This window comes from Delphinus delphis, chromosome 5, assembly GCF_949987515.2.
Source record: "Delphinus delphis chromosome 5, mDelDel1.2, whole genome shotgun sequence".
NCBI lineage: Eukaryota > Metazoa > Chordata > Mammalia > Artiodactyla > Delphinidae > Delphinus > Delphinus delphis.
The window spans coordinates 107078520-107096073 of NC_082687.1; the positions used below are offsets into that span (position 1 = coordinate 107078520).

General features: G+C 39.0%; 1 pseudogene; it reads left to right on the forward strand.

Moving 5' to 3' along the window:
- Positions 1-896: 896 nt before the first annotated feature.
- LOC132425551 (HIG1 domain family member 2A pseudogene) lies at positions 897-1216 on the forward strand (annotated as a pseudogene).
- The last annotated feature ends 16338 nt before the right edge of the window (positions 1217-17554 follow it).

The following is a 17554-nucleotide window of genomic DNA, read 5'->3' on the forward strand; positions in this document are numbered from 1 at the left end:
AAAATTTCACTAGTTTTGGGCTTCCCTGGTGGCGCAGTGGTTGAGAGTCCGCCTGCTGATGCTAGGGGACGCGGGTTCGTGCCCCGGTCCGGGAGGATCCCACGTGCCACGGAGCAGCTGGGCCCGTGAGCCGTGGCCGCTGGGCCTGCGCGTTCGGAGCCTGTGCTCCGCAGCCGGAGAGGCCGCAACAGTGAGAGGCCCGCGTACCGCAAAAAAAAAAAAAGAAAAATTTCACCAGTTTTTTTCACTGACATTTTTCCTGTTCCAGTATCCTACCAGGATTCCACCTTGCATTTAGTTGTTATACCTCCCCAGTCTCCTCTGATGCATAATAGCTCCTCAGTTTTCCATGTCTCTCATGATGTTGACATTTTCGAAGATTATTGGCCAGTTATTTGGTAGAATGTCTCTCAGTTTGGGTTCCTCTGAATTTTTTCTCTTGATTGGAATAAGGTTCTGTATTTTTGGCAAGAATATCACAGAAACTATGCTATTGCCTTCTCAAGGAATCTTATCAAAGGATTAACAGTGTAATAATGTTTCATTACTGGTGATGTTAATCTTGATCAATTGGGTAAGTGGTGTCTACTGGGTTTCTCCACCTTGAAGTTGCTATCTTTCCCTTTGGAGGTAAAAAATACTTTGGAGGAGATCATTTAGTCTATGCAAGTTCTGTGTCTCCCACAAATTTTGGGCATTAATTTTATTGAGATTCAAAAATTTCAAGTAGAAAACAAATCCTCTTTTACTAGTATACATGAAAAACTCACAACTAAAAAAAAAAGGACAAACAACGAACTGGAAAAAAAATCACAATCTAAAACTTACTGAAAAAGATGTGTATTAAGAAAACCATATTAGTGTCCTGATTTTCTCCTACTGCTGTAGCCTGAAACATGGTGACTCCTGGCCCTGTCACTCCAGAGGCACCCTTTAAACCATCGCAGCCCCCAGTCATTGAGGGCTTTCGCCCTAGTGTACACAGCACTTCAGAAAGCTTCAAGGAAAAGTTTCTTCGCAAGACCCGCGAGAACCCAATGGAACCCACAGGCTGCCTGAGCACAGCAGCCGCCCTTACCTACGGCCTCTACTGCTTCCACCGGGGTCAGAACCAGCACTCCCAGCTCATGATGCCCACCCGAATTGCCCCCAGGGCTTCATGGTCATAGCCATCTTGGCGGGTCTGGCTGCATCCACACTGAAATCTCGACCCTGAGTCGGTGGCCTGGCCTTTGAAAGCTCCGCGGAGATCGTTCCCAGTTACAGGAGCAACCGCCGGTCCTGCCACTGGCATTATTCCCTCATCACCCCTGACAAGACCCTGTATCAGTGGTGTCAGAAGTAGCCAATTGTGTAACCGACAGACTTTTTCAGGAATCTCAGGTTCGGTTCAGTTTGAGTGTTGCATACTTCTAGTTGTGCTGCACCTTCTCCACTCCCTACTTAATAAACTCTGATCCACTTGTAAAAAAAAAAAAAAAAAAGGAAAGAAAGAAAGAAAACCATAGACCATAGTATACTACAGTAACATTTAAAAATTATAATAGTGTCTAACTATTGTTTTTGCTTCAAATGCTGTATATCAGTGGTTCTTACACTTTTCTAGGCCATGGAACCTCTGGAGAATCTGATGAAAGATGAGAGCTCACTCTATCCCTTAAAAAATGAAAATAGGCACGTGTTGACAATTTTGGGAATTCATAAACCACCAAACCTCATCCTTAGATTGCTGAGGGGTCTTCAGGCTAAGCACCTCTTTCTTAATACCAAAGAGCAACTGTAACTCAATTTGCTTTTCATAGGTCCACCTATATGCCCTTCCTTGATGATGTCCTTTCCTCAGTTTGTTATGGTAGAAAAAGTGAAAAGAGGGAAGGAGGAAAGGAGGGAAGGAGAGAAGGAAGAAAGGAAGGAAGGAAGGAAGGAAGGGCAGATGGGGGCCAGGTTGGAGAGAGGAAGAGAGAGGTAGAAAGAAATAATCATAATATCCCATGTTCCCATTACTTCTCTTGCCCAGAATAGAAAAAAATAGTCTTAAAAAATGACCAATTCTTCTTATTTTTTTCCTAAACTGCTTTTTAAGTTGGATCTTGAGGTGTGTTAGAAACTATTCATTTTACCCCATTCAGCTTTTCTTTCCTCCCTTATCCCATCCACCCAATACCCCCCCATACTTTTTCCTTTCTGAGTACATTGCTCCCTCAAAGATTTTATGTTTCTTTCAAATATATGTTCACAGGAATTGTGTACTACAACAAGAATTATATTCTTCCAAGTAAAAAACAGAAGGAAGCTAAGAAGTTCTGACATCTACTTTTAAAGACAAATTTTCACCAGGATCCTAGGGTCACTTTGTCCACTTTTTAAAGGAAGGCCTAAAAATATCTGAGGGTCTTTTTTCTTCTTTAAAACTGTTTCTCTTCTGAAGCAGTTGACACCATTCCATGAAATTTTTGCAGCAAATGTGCACTAAGTGCACTCAATGTCATGAAACTCCTTTCTGTTTTCCGGTATGTTGGGATGTTGACTCAAATGCATTTCATTTGAAAATTAAAAGCAAATTTCATAAGCTATTTGCTTTGCACGGAGAAATTTGGGTCAGTCAGTGAGAAAGACAATGGGCTTTTTTCATGGACCTGTTTTGAGGTAAGAACCATGCCTTTCCTAGAAGGACTCTTGCCCCTCCCACCTGAGGGAGCTCTGGGTGTTCTTCACCACAACTATTTCTTCATCCTAAGAATCTTTGGGCCTAATCGTTGTTCCAGAAAATTTTGAGTCAAGTCTGCTGCATTAGCCTTTTACATAATACAATTTGGAAAAACTCTTTTCAGCATACCTAATTCAAATGAGTCCATCTGTGAAACCCAAAATATGAGATTTTCATAAAATGCAGATGCAATAACAGACTCAAAGCACAAAAGACCGCATTTATACAATCCATTAGGCAATAGTCAAAGCTTTCCTTCTCTAAAGAGAAAAAGGAAAATTGTATCATCTTCTAGCCAATACAATAAGTCCTACTAGTTTAAGCTTTGATGTTGCCACATCAAAATTCTTTCTCTAGTATGTTCAAAATCCTGAAGAACATTCTGATAATAAGAGTTGTCTTTATGACCCCCTTTGATTTCTTTCATTAATACTAAAGAAATAAAGAAGAGACCTTTGGAGACCTAAGCTCCCCATTTATCCATGGAACATTCCAACTCGCTGAATTTCTTTATGAGAAACACAAAAACAAATCTTCACCAAGCAATTTAGCACAAAAAAATCTTCTCAAAAAGAAAATCTAATATCTGAGTGCGTGATAACAGAAGGTTGGACATACACAGCTAGATAACGCAGAGCCTGTTTCTTTACTCAGTAATGGTGCTGTTAATTTAAATTATATGACGGTTATGGTCCATGAATTAGATGTGCTTTTGTTATTTGCTTGCTGAGGGGGTTTTTCGGTATCCTGAAAAAGTGATCACTCTTGAGAATAAACAAGAAAAAAAATGGATTCCAATACTCCCCTCCCCACTTCAAAATCACATAGATTTTTCTTGACTCATAGTTGCATTTTTACTTTTCAACTTAAACAACTGTTTCTTCTTATCATGAAGGATGGAAATGTTAAAAATAAAGCTTCAGGTAATGGATGAAAGTATATGTGATTCACAGTGCTGGGAGTGAAAACACTGTATTATAACACTGCATCAAAGGCAATAATTCTGAGATGGTTTGGTAACTTTTGGCTTTTGTGTTAAAAGTGACATCAGAAAGCACATCACACGCCTGAGTTTAGAGTTGGGTTTTAAGAGATTCTGCTCTCAAAGCACAAGAAAAAAGAAAAACTATTAAATTCCAGTGAATTGATGATTCTATGGCCTAGTTTCTTGGGACTGGGGAGAGAGATTAAAAATGGGAAGATTCTTAAGAGGCCCATTGCAATTCACCAGGAATTTTCCAAACACAAGCTCTCCACCTATGTGTATATAGAAAGATAAGTTTTAGAGGTTCTGGGATTGCTCAGATTGTCACTGTCATTTTAACTAATGAAGTCAGGGTACTATAAGAAGAGGACTGAAAGAGGAGTTACAAGATATCTGTACTAATTTATTAACTGTGTGACCATGAAAACAGATCTTAGCTTCTTTGGATCTCTCTCTTTCTCCTGACTCTATAAAGTAAAGGAGTTGAACTAGATGATTCCTCAGGGTCTTTTCTAATTAATACTTGTTCGATAGCTATCACTGGTTCTAATGTATGAGAAGTTTAAAGAGGGCTCTACTTGTGATTTCACAGGTAAACCTTTAAAATGCATCACAAAGCTCCCATCAGTCCAATTATGCTTCATTCTAACGTCTCCTGCCATACTTTATCCATAGCTCATGCGGACATATTTATAAACCATCCTACATTCAAACAAAGCAAAAGGAAAATCTCATCAGTTTCCTTACTTAATAGCTTAGCACAGAAGAACAGTAGTTGCCTCTCCCAGAGAAGAAAGTATGACCAGACAGACAAAAAGCCAGAAGCCTTTCGTTCCATGTGTCCACTCCTCATTGCCTTGGCAAGCTTTGAAAGCAGAACTTTGATATACTCTCTGAAAATGGCTGCTGAAATCAATTCTCCTGCTGGTCTCTGACCAGGCAGACAATAGACAATGTCATTTGAGCTTGCACAGTATAGACAGCATTTTGCTTGACCCTATGGACAGAGTCCAAACACATATAAAATCTAGTGGATTCCTTCAAGGAGCATATTGTGCATTTAGAGCAACTGGGACATGAGGAGTAGCTTTTTTTCCATTCCTAGTGCTCTCTCAGATACACAACCATTGACATAGTTCTGCCAACTAATAGTGTAATTGGGCAATATAGACATATTTTAACACTACTACAATTTAAACTCTTACACTGGTCCAAAAATAAATAGGTTAATGAAACAAAATAGTTAGCCTGATTCAGTGTTTTATAACTGATAAAAGAGAGACATCAAAAACCAAGGGGGCAAAGATAACTTGCTTGACCAATAGGCAACTGGAGAGCTACTGGGAGGAAATCAATGTGTGATCAAATTAGGTTTTTATCATACACTGAAATGTACACAGTGTGTATACTCTATGTACACCCCATGTGGACTAAACATTTAACTGCAGAAGTTGTATGCAACAAAAATAAGTATTGCTGAATGTAATTTGATTTCTGCACAGGGAAGGATCACTAAGCTTAAAAGCAATGGGAAAATTACAGTATAAAAGATAAATATATTTAATTACATACACGTTTTAAATTTTGCATGTCAATTAAACTGACCAAAATAAGAAGGCAAAAAACAAACTAGGAGATAATAGTCACAGAAAATATCAGAGTTAAAATATCATTCCCATATAAAGAGCCCACAGATATTGTCACAACAAACAGCAACATCTCCATAAATAGAGAAACAACTATGAACTGATAATGCACACATACAAACAATACCTCTATAACTGTCAGATTAGCAGAATTCTTTCCAGTGATACCACTCAACTTTAGGGAAAATGTGAGGAAATCAGCACACAGCATACTCATAATCTGTTGTTTAGAACAGAAAAGGACATAAAATTTCTACAAGTAAGTAGGCAATATATTTCAAAGGCCTTAAAAAGGCTCATACAATTTAACTTCTAGAAATTTAGCCTAAGGAAATAAACTGACATGTGTACAACGTTTAAGCACACAGATAGATGCTTAATGCTGTGACAATTATAATGGCAAATAATTAATGAGTTAAGCAAGGAAACACCTTGAAAACCAAATAATAAACAATTAAATAAATTATGGTTTACTTTGTGATCATTGTTTTGAATAGTCTAGGAAAACTTCATGTTATAATATTAACTGGAAACTAAAATAGGGATTGTATAGGATATAAACTCAACTATACAGTATTGTTTTATAAAGCATAAGGTAATCCTAGGTAAAACTATCCTAAAATGTTGACAGTGTCTGTCTTTGGTTGGTGGGACTATAAAGATATTTTATGTTTACTTTAAAAAAATTTTATATTTTCAAAAAGCATGCATTATTTTGGAATAAAACTTAACCCAAAGTTAACTGGTGTTGTTTGGGCAGGGAATTAAGGCTCCCATGTACACAAAGAATAATCCAGAAGGGAGTAGGAGTGAGGCTCTGAGTTGGCACCAACTCCTGGCCTCACAGTTTTTTTCCCCTTAGGGGAGGAATGGCTGGAGGAAGGCCAGAGCAGAAGACCAGGGCAGAGCCTTCCTTGCCTGGACATTAGAACATTACTGCCTGTAAACAATAGGAACATTTACTAGACATTTATTTATCTCATGAGTTTAAATTGTGGGAAATGCACAAGAAAATGGAGGAGCTCCAGATATCAACAACATGAATGTGAATATTTGAGGAGTTCAAAGCAGATGTTTCAGTAGAATATTTTATAAATAAAACATGCTGCTGGAGATTGCATTTGGTTGCATCCAAGTTGCCACATTACACAGTCTCAGAAGCACAGGAAAAAAAAGACCCATGAAGGATCTGATCTCTGCTCTCTTTTCCCCCATCTCCAACCACTCTGCCTTTGGCTGGCTATTTCTCAACCTCTCTGGTCTCTTTTTTTTCCTGTTGATCACTCCTCCTACCTCAGGACCTTCACACAGACTCTGTCCTCCATCTGGAATGTCCACACTCACAAATTCCCATTAATTCCTCTGAAACTTTCTAATCTCCCTTCAGATAGCACTTCCATAGAGAAGCCATTCCTGAGCCTCCAGAGCGGACACGTTAGGTCTGCTTAGTTACACAATGACATGGAATCTTGGTCCTTACCCATTTAACACTGATTGTTTGGTAATTATATATCCATGGGGGATTTAATGAATGGGTCTCCACATCAATGACACTACAAACTCAATGTAGGCAAAAAAATAAAGTCTCTTTTGCTCATCACAAAATGTCAGCACCTTGTACGGTACTGCCATATGGTAAAAACACTAATTCAAAAAGATACAAGATGGTGGAAGAGTAAGACATGGAGATCACCCTCCTCCACACAGACACATCAGAAATACATCTACATGTGGAACAGCTCCTACAGAACACCTACTGAATGCTGGCAGAAGACCTCAGACCTCCCAAAAGGCAAGAAACTCCCCACGTACCTGGTTAGGGCAAAAGAAAAAAGAAAAAATAGAGACAAAAGAATAGGGACGGGACCTGCACCAGTGGGAGGGAGCTGTGAAGGAGGAAAGGTTTCCACACACTAGGAAGCCACTTCGTGGGCAGAGACTGCGGGTGTTGGAGGGGGGAAGCTTCGGCGCCGCGGAGGAGAGCGCAGCAACAGGGGTGCGGAGGGCAAAGCGGAGAGATTCCCGCACAGAGGATCGGTGCCGACCAGCACTCAGCACACCGAGAGGCTTGTCTGCTCACCAGCCGGGACGGATGGGGGCTGGGAGCCGAGGCTCCGGCTTCGGAGGTCAGATCCCAGGGAGAGGACTAGGGTTGGCTGCGTGAACACAGCCTGAAGGGGGCTAGTGTGCCACAGCTAGCGGGTAGGGCATCTGGGAAAAAGTCTGGAGCTGCCGAAGAGGCAAGAGACTTTTCCTTGCCTCTTTGTTTCCTGGTGCACGAGGAGAGGGGATTGAGAGCACCACTTAGAGGAGGTCCACAGACAGGCGCGAGCTATCAGCATGGACCCCAGAGACGGGCATGAGATGCTAAGGCTGCTGCTTCAGCCACAAAGAAGCCTGTGTGCAAGCACAGGTCACTATCCACACCTCCCCTGCCGGGAGCCTGTGCAGCCCACCACTGCCAGGGTCCTTTGATCCAGGGACAACTTCCCCGGGAGAATACATGGCGCACCTAATGCTGGTGCAACATCACGCCAGCCTCTGCCGCCGCAGGCTCGCCCCGCATCCATACCCCTCCCTCCCCGTGGCCTGAGTGAGCCAGAGCCCCCAAAGCAGCTACTCCTTTAACCCCATCCTATCTGAGCAAAGAACAGATGCCCTCAGGTGACCTACATGCAGAGGCAGGTCCAAATCCAAAGCTGAACCCCCTTTGGAGCTGTAAGAACAAAGAAGAGAAAGGGAAATTTCTCCCAGCAGCCTCAGGAGCAGCGGAATAAATCTCCACAATCAACCTGAAGTACCCTGTATCTGTGGAATACCTGAATAGGCAACGCATCAGCCCAAATTGAGGAGGTGGACTTTGGGAGTAACGATATATATATATTTTTTCCCTTTTTCTCTTTTTGTGAGTGTGTATGTGTATGCTTCTGTGTGTGATTTTGTCTGTATAGATTTGCTTTTACCATTTGTCCTAGGGTTGTGTCTGTCCATTTTTTGTTTTTGTTGTTATTTTAGTATAGTTTTCAGCACTCGTTATCATTGGCAGATTTGTTTTTTGGTTTGGTTGCTCTCTTCTTTACGGTTTTTTTATTACTCTCTTTTAAATTTTTTTTAATAATTATTTTTTATTTTAATAACTTTTATTTTACTTTATCTTCTTTTTTCTTTCTTTTTTTTCTCCCTTTTATTCTGAGCCGTGGGGATGACAGGCTCTTCATGCTCCCAGGCATCAGGGCTGTGCCTCTGAGGTGGGAGAGCCAGGTTCAGGACACTGGTCCACAAGAGACCTCCCAGCTCCATGAAACATCCAACGGTGAAAATCTCCCAGAGATCTCCATCTCAACGTCAAGACGCAGCTCCACTCAACGACCAGCAAGCTACTGTGCTGGACACCCTATGCCAAACAACTAGGAAGACAGGAACACAACCACATCCATTAGCAGAGAGGCTGCCTAAAATCATAATAAGGCCAGAGACACCCCAATACACACCACCAGACATGCACCTGCCCACCAGTAAGGCAAGATCCAGCCTCATCCACCAGGACACAGGCACTGGTCCCCTCCACTAGGAAGCCTACACAACCCACTGAACCAACCTTAGCCACTGGGGACAGACACCAAAAACAATGGGAACTACAAACCTGCAGGCTGCGAAAAGGACCACCCAAACACAGTAAGTTAAGCAAAATGAGAAGACAGAGAAACACACAGCAGATGAAGGAGGAGGGCAAAAACCCAGCAGACCCAACAAATGAAGAGGAAATAGGCAGTCTACCTGAAAAAGAATTCAGAATAATGACAGTAAAGATGATCCAAAATCGTGGAAATAGAATGGAGAAAATACAAGAAACATTTAAAAAGGACCTAGAAGAACTAAAGAGCAAACAAATCGCAATGAACAACAAAATAAATGAAATTAAAAATTCTGTAGAAGGGATCAATAGCAGAATAACTGAGGCAGAAGAACGGATAAGTGACCTGGAAGATAAAATAGTGGAAATAACTACTGCAGAGACGAATAAACAAAAAAGAATGAAAAGAATTAAGGACAGTCTCAGAGACCTCTGGGACATTAAACGCACCAACAATCAAATTATAGGGGTCCCAGAAGAAGAGAAAAAGAAAGGGACTGAGAAAATATTTGAAGAGATTATAGTTGAAAACTTCCCTAATATGGGAAAGGAAATAGTTAATCAAGTCCAAGAAGCACAGAGAGTCCCATACAGGATAAATCCAAGGAGAAACACACCAAGACACATACTAATCAAACTATCAAAAACTAAATACGAAGAAAAAATATTAAAAGCAGAAAGGGAAAAACAACAAATAACACACAAGGGAATCCCCATAAGGTTACCAGCTGATCTTTCAGCAGAAACTCTGCCAGCCAGAAGGGAGTGGCAGGACATTTAAAGTGATGAAGGATAAAAACCTACAACCAAGATTACTCTACCCAGCAAGGACCTCATTCAGATATGATGGAGAAATTAAAACCTTTATGGACAAGCAAAAACTAAGAGAATTCAGCACCACCAAACCAGCTTTACAACAAATGCTAAAGGAACTTCTCTAGGCAAGAAACACAAGAGAAGGAAAAGACCTACAATAACAAACCCAAAACAATTAAGAAAATGGTAACAGGAACATACATATCGATAATTACCTTAAGTGTAAATGGATTAAATGCTCCAACCAAAAGACGTAAACTGGCTGAAGGGATACAAAACAAGACCCGTATATATTATGTCTACAAGAGACTCACTTCAGACCTAAGGACACATACAGACTGAAAGTGAGGGGATGAAAAAAGATATTCCATGCAAATAGAAATCAAAAGAAAGCTGGAGTAGCAGTGCTCACATCAGACAAAATAGACTTTAAAACAAAGACTATTAGAAGAGACAAAGAAGGAAACTACATAATGATCAAAGGATCAATCCAAGAAGAAGATATAACAATTGTAAATATTTATGCACCCAACATAGGAGCACCTCAATATGTAAGGCAAATGCTAACAGCCATAATAGGGAAATGGACAGTAATGCAATCATAGTAGGGGACTTTAACACCTCACTTTCACCGATGGACAGATCATCCAAAATGAAAATAAATAAGGAAACACAGGCTTTAAATGACACATTAAACAAGATAGACTTAATTAATCTTTATGGGACATTCCATCCAAAAACAACAGAATACACATTCTTCTCAAATGCTCATGGAACATTCTCCAGGATAAATCATATCTTGGGTCACAAATCAAACCTTGGTAAATTTAAGAAAATTGAAATTGTATCAAGGATCTATTCCCACCACAACACTATGAGACTAGATATCAATTACAGAAAAAAATCTGTAAAAAATACAAACACATGGAGGCTAAACAATATGCTACTTAATAACCAAGAGATCACTGAAGAAATCAAAGAGGAAATCCAAAACTGCCTAGAAACAAATGACAATGAAAACACGATGACCCAAAACCTATGGGATGCAGCAAAAGCAGTTCTATGAGGGAAGTTTATAGCAATACAATCCTACCTCAAGAAACAAGAAACATCTCAAATAAACAACCTAACCTTACACCCAAAGCCATTCGAGGAAGAACAAAAAAACCCTAAAGTTAGCAGAAGGAAAGAAATCATGAAGATCAGATCAGAAATAAACGAAAAAGAAATGAAGGAAACGATAGCAAAGATCAATAAAACTAAATGCTGGTTCTTTGAGATGGTAAACAAAACTGATAAACCATTAGCCAGACTCGTCAAGAAAAAAAGAGAGAAGACTCAAATCAATAGAATTAGAAATGAAAAAGGAGAAGTAACAAGTGACACTGCAGAAATACAAAGGATCATGAGAGATTACTACAAGCAATATATGCCAATAAAATGGACAACCTAGAAGAAATAGACAAATTCTTAGAAATGCACAACCAACAGAGACTGAACCAGGAAGAAATAGAAAATATGAACAGGCCAATCAGAAGCACTGAAATTGAAACTGTGATTAAAACTCTTCCAACAAACAAAAGCCCAGGACCAGATGTCTTCACAGCTGAATTCTATCAAACATTTAGAGAAGAGCTAACACCTATTCTTCTCAAACTCTTCCAAAATGTAGCAGAGGGAGGAACATTCCCAAACTCATTCTACAAGGGCACCATCACCCTGATACCAAGGCCAGGCAAAGATGTCATGAAGAAAGAACACTACAGGCCAATGTCACTGATGAACATAGATGCAAAAATCCTCAACAAAATACTAGCAAACAGAATCCAACAGCACATTAAAAGTATCATACACCATGATCAAGTGGGGTTTATCCCAGGAATGCAAGGATTATTCAATATACGCAAATCAATCAATGTGATAAACCATATTAACAAACTAAAGGAGAAAAACCATATGATCATATCAATAGATGCAGAGAAAGCTTTCGACAAAATTCAACACCCATTTATGATAAAAACCCTGCAGAAAGTAGGCATAGAGGGAACTTTCCTCAACATAATAAAGGCCATATATGACAAACCCACAGCCAACATCGTTCTCAATGGTGAAAAATGGAAACCATTTCCACTAAGATCAGGAACAAGACAAGGTTGCCCACTCTCACAACTCTTATTCAACATAATTTTGGAAGTTTTAGCCACAGCAATCAGAGTAGAAAAAGAAATAAAAGGAATCCAAATCAGAAAAGAAGTAAAAGTGTCACTGTTTGCAGATAACATGATACTATACATAAAGAATCCTAAAGATGCTACCAGAGGACTACAAGAGCTAATCCATGAATTTGGTAGAGTAGCAGGATACAAAATTAATGCACAAAAATCTATTGCATTCCTATACACTAATGATGAAAAATCTGGAGAGAAATTAAGAAAACACTCCCATTTACCATTGCAACAAAAAGAATAAAATATCTAGGAATAAGCTTACCTAAGGAGACAAGGGACCTATATGCAGAAAACTATAAGACACTGATGAAGGAAAGTAAAGACAGTAAAAACAAATGGAGATATATACCATGTTCTTGGATTGGAAGAATCAACATTGTGAAAATGACTCTACTACCCAAAGCAATCTACAAATTCAATGCAATCCCTATCAAACTACCACTGGCATTTTTCACAGTACTAGAACAAAAAATTTCACAATTTGTATGGAAACACAGAAGACCCCGAATAGCCAAAGCAATCTTGAGAAAGAAAAATGGAGCTGGAGGAATTAGACTCCCTGATTTCAGACTATACTACAAAGCTACAGTAATCAAGACAGTATGGTACTGGCACAAAAACAGAAATATAGATCAATGGAACAGGATAGAAAGCCCAGAGATAAACCCATGCACATATAGTCACCTTATCTTTGATAAAGGAGGCAAGAATATACAGTGGAGAAAAGACAGTCTCTTCAATAAGTGGTGCTGGGAAAACTGGACAGCTACATGTAAAAGAATGAAATTAGAACACTTCCTAACACCACACACAAAAATAAACTCAAAATGGATTAAAGACCTAAATGTAAGGCCAGACACTATCAAACTCTTAGAGGAAAACATAGGCAGAACACTATGACATAAATCACAGCAAGGTCCTTTTTGATGCACCTCCTAGAGAAATGGAAATAAAAACAAAAATAAACAAATGGGACCTAATGAAACTTCAAAGCTTTTGCAAAGCAACCATAAACAAGATGACAAGACAACCCTCAGAATGGGAGAAAATATTTGCAAATGAAGCAACTGACAAAGGATTAATCTCCAAAATTTACAAGCAGCTCATGCAACTCAGTATCAAAAAAGCAAACAACCCAATCCAAAAATGGGCAGACGACCTAATTAGACATTTCCCCAAAGAAGATATACAGATTGCCAACAAACAGATGAAAGAATGCTCAACATCATTAATCATTAGAGAAATGCAAATCAAAACTACAATGAGATATCATCTCATACAGGTCAGGAATGGCCATCATCAAAAAATCTACAAACAATAAATGCAGGAGAGCATGTGGTGAAAGGGAACCCTCTTGCACTGTTGGTGGGAATGCAAATTGATACAGGCACTATGGAGAACAATATGGAGGTTCCTTAAAAAACTAAAAATAGAACTACCATACGACCCAGCAATCCCACTACTGGGCATATACCCTAAGAAAACCATAATTCAAAAAGAGTCATGTACCACAATTTTCATTGCAGCTGTATTTACAATAGCCAGTACATGGAGGCAACCTAAGTGTCCTTCAACGATGAATGGATAAAGAAGATATGGCACATATACACAATGGAATATTACTCAGCCATAAAAAGAAACAAAATTGAGTTATTTGTAATGAGGTGGATGGACCTAGAGTCTGTCATACAGAGTGAAGTAAGTCAGAAAGAGAAAAACAAGATGGTCAAGACGGAAATAAAGACACAGACCTACTAGAGAATGGACTTGAGGATACGGGGAGGGGGAAGGGTAATCTGGGACAAAGTGAGAGTGTGGCATGGACATATATACATTACCAAACATAAAACAGATAGCAAGTGGGAAGCAGCCGCATAGCACAGGGAGATAATCTCGGTGCTTTGTGACCACCTAGATGGATGGGATAAGGAGGGTGGGAGGGAGGGAGATGCAAGAGGGAAGAGATATGGGGACATATGTATATGTATAACGGATTCACTTTGTTATAAAGCAGAAACTAACATACCATTGTAGAGCAATTATACTCTAATAAAGATAAAAAAACAAAAAAAAACAAAAAGATACATGTACCCCAATATTCATAGCAGTACAACAGCCAAGGTATGGAAGCAACCCAGGTGTCCATCAACAGATAATTGGATAAAGCAGATGTGATATATATTTATAATATATATAAAAGAATATTATATATTATAATATATATTATATTATATATATATATATAAAGGAATATTACTCAGCCATAAAATAGAATGAAATTCTGCCATTTGTAGCAATGTGGATGGTCCTAGAGAATATTATGCTTGGTGAAATAAGTCAGACAGAGAAAGATAAATACTGTATCATATCACTTATATGAGTAATCTAAAAAATAATACAAATGAATGTATATAGCAAAACAGAAACAGATACATAAAACAAACTAGGTGTTATCAGAGGGGAGAGGGAAGGAGAGAGGGGCAAGTTAGGAGTATTGGATTAAGAAATACAAACTACCATGTGTAAAATAGATAAGCAGGAACCTCCCTCTTGGTCCAGTGGTTAAGACTCCACGCTCCCAATGCAGGGGGCCCACGTTCAATCCCTGGTCAGGGAACTAGATACCACATGCCACCACTAAAGAGCCCACATGCCACAACTAAAGAAAAAGCTCCTGCATGCCACAACTAAAGATCCTCTGTGCCGCAATGATGATCCCACACTTGGCAATGAAGATCTTACGTCCTGCAACTAAGACCAGTGCAGCCAAATAAATAATAAAATTAATTAATTAATATTTTAGAAAATAGATAAGCAACAAGGTTGTATTGTATAGCACAGGGAATTATAGCCATTATTCTGTAATAACTTTTAATGGAATATAATCTATAAAAATACTGAATCACTATGCTGTACCTCTGAAACTAATATTATAAATCAATTATACTTCAATTAAAAAAAGAAATTCTGTAAATATTTGATGGATGATCACACAACATACTAGAAGAAAAGTCAGGGTACAAAAAACTGAACTCATCACCACCCAGCTAGGTTACCTATACAACTTAAGGAGCAAGCGATTTGGATCAATGGCTTAACAGAGCAGGAGTCTCTGGGACCAACTCTGTATGTGGAGGGGATGGCAGCAACATCAAATGCTCCAATAGCTGCCTGAAGACTTCCTAGGTCTTTTAATGTGGACCATGAAACAGTAAGCTGGAGCCAGCTTATACTAGCTTGCCCAGAGAACCAGTTGTGCACATCTCTCCAAATTCCAGTGATGTCAAGTTGGTAGCCTTGAAATCTGCCTTGGTGGGAATATTTACACCAGGGAAAATAGCAAATGCTACAAATCACATATCACTACTTCCCCCACGCTCATTTTTGGAGAGCTGATAAACATTTAGCATCACACCTCTGGCACCATTAAGTTCCAAATCTGCCTCATACGGCAATGCATAGTCTTAAGAAGGTTTTCTAATTTCTTCACAACCAGGAATATATATATATATATATATATATATATATATGTATTTTTTTGTAGTAGAATGAATTTTAATATTATTCACTGAAAGGTAAATACATTTTTAAAAGCATGAATTATTATTACTTACTGAGGGACTGTATTTTGTATATTGAGGTTTCTATATGCATTTTATAGAAAATTTTAAACATATCAAAAATAAAGAAAATAGCATAAGAATCTACCACCTAGCTTCAATAATTATAACCAGTATTGTTTCATTTATACTCACTCACTACCACGCCCCTTCTCAATGAATAATTTTTTTTTTCTTTTTTTTTTGCAGTACGTGGGCCTCTCACTGTTGTGGCCCCTCCCGTTGCGGAGCACAGGCTCCTGACGTGCAGGCTCAGCGGCCATGGCTCACAGGCCCAGCCGCTCTGTGGCATGTGGGATCTTCCTGGACCGGGGCACGAACCCGTGTCCCCTGCATCGGCAGGCGGACTCTCAACCACTGCGCCACCAGGGAAGCCCCTCAATGAATAATTTTGAAGCAAATACGATATCACAGTTCGGTATGTATTTCTGAAACATAAGTGCTCTTTTTCAGCATAACTAAAATATAATTATTATGACTACTATAATTCCTTCACGTGATCAAATATCTTGCCAGCTTTCACATTTTCCTGATTGTCTTCCAATTATTTGTACTATTTGTTTAAATCATCATTCAAATACAGTATATGAATTGACTGACATATTTTAAGATTTGTTAATCTAGTGTTTTCCTCCCTCCAATTCTTTTTTTCCTTGCTCTTTATTTATTAAGAAAAACTAACCAGATTGTCTTGTAGAGTTTCACACACTCTCGTTTTGCTGATCCAGTGTCATTTATCATGTTCTTCTATTCCTCATATTGCTTATGAATTGGTAGTTAGATTCAGAGGCTTAATCACATTCAAGTCTGATTTTTTTCTGTTTTGGAGAGGGAAGGGGGTGGGGCTTCACTGCTGACACTGTGTACTTCCACCAGGAGATACACAATGTCTGGTTCTCTCTCTTTTGTGTATGTGCGATTTTATCAGTCATTGATGATTATCGCTGAGATTCATTAACTTGGGGGATTCACAAAATGGTAATATTCTATTTCTATCATTTCTTTTTTAAATTATTTTAAAATTTATTTATTTATTTTTGGCTTCATTGGGTCTTCACTGCTGCACGTGGGCTTTCTCCAGTTGCAGTGAGTGGGGGCTACTCTTCATTGCAATGCACAGGTTTCTCATTACAGTGGCTACTCTTGTTGCAGAGTGTGGGCTCTAAGCACACAGGATTCAGTACTTGTGGCACACGGGCTCAGTAGTTGTAGCTCGTGGGCTCTAGAGCACAGGCTCAGTAGATGTGGCGCACGGGCTTAGTTACTCCATGGCATGTGGGTTCTTCCCAGACCAGGGCTCGAATCCATGTCCCCTGCATTGGCAGGCAGATTCTTAACCACTGTGCCACCAGGGAAGCCCTATCATTTCTTCTTTATTTATTAACTGGAATAGACTTATAAAGAGAAACCTTCCTTTAAAAATTATTTGGTCATCCAACTATTTGTACCCAAGTCAAATAATTGCAACGACATATAGTCAAAGAAGTCCAAGTTCCATCCACATCCCTCTATCCCTTTCATTTTTACCCTGAGGCATAGATCATATAGAAAAGAAAAAGGATAATAATTATTTTCTTTCATTCACTAGTTTATAGCATTAAATACCTATATCAATAAAAGTTATAAATTAAAACAAATGAATTAAACACTCAATTCAAAAAGCTAGAAGAATAACAAGAAAATAAATCAAAAGAAGCATAAAACAAATCAAAGCTACCTCACACTGCTCAGAATGGCTATCATTAAAGAGTCTACAAATAACAAATGCTGGAGCGGGTGTGGAGAAAAGGGAACCCTCCTACACTGTTGGTGGGAATGTAAGTTGGTGCAGTCACTATGGAGAACAGTATGGAGGTTCCTCAAGAAACTAAAAATAGAGTTGCCATATGATCCAGAAATCTCACTCCTGTTTATATAT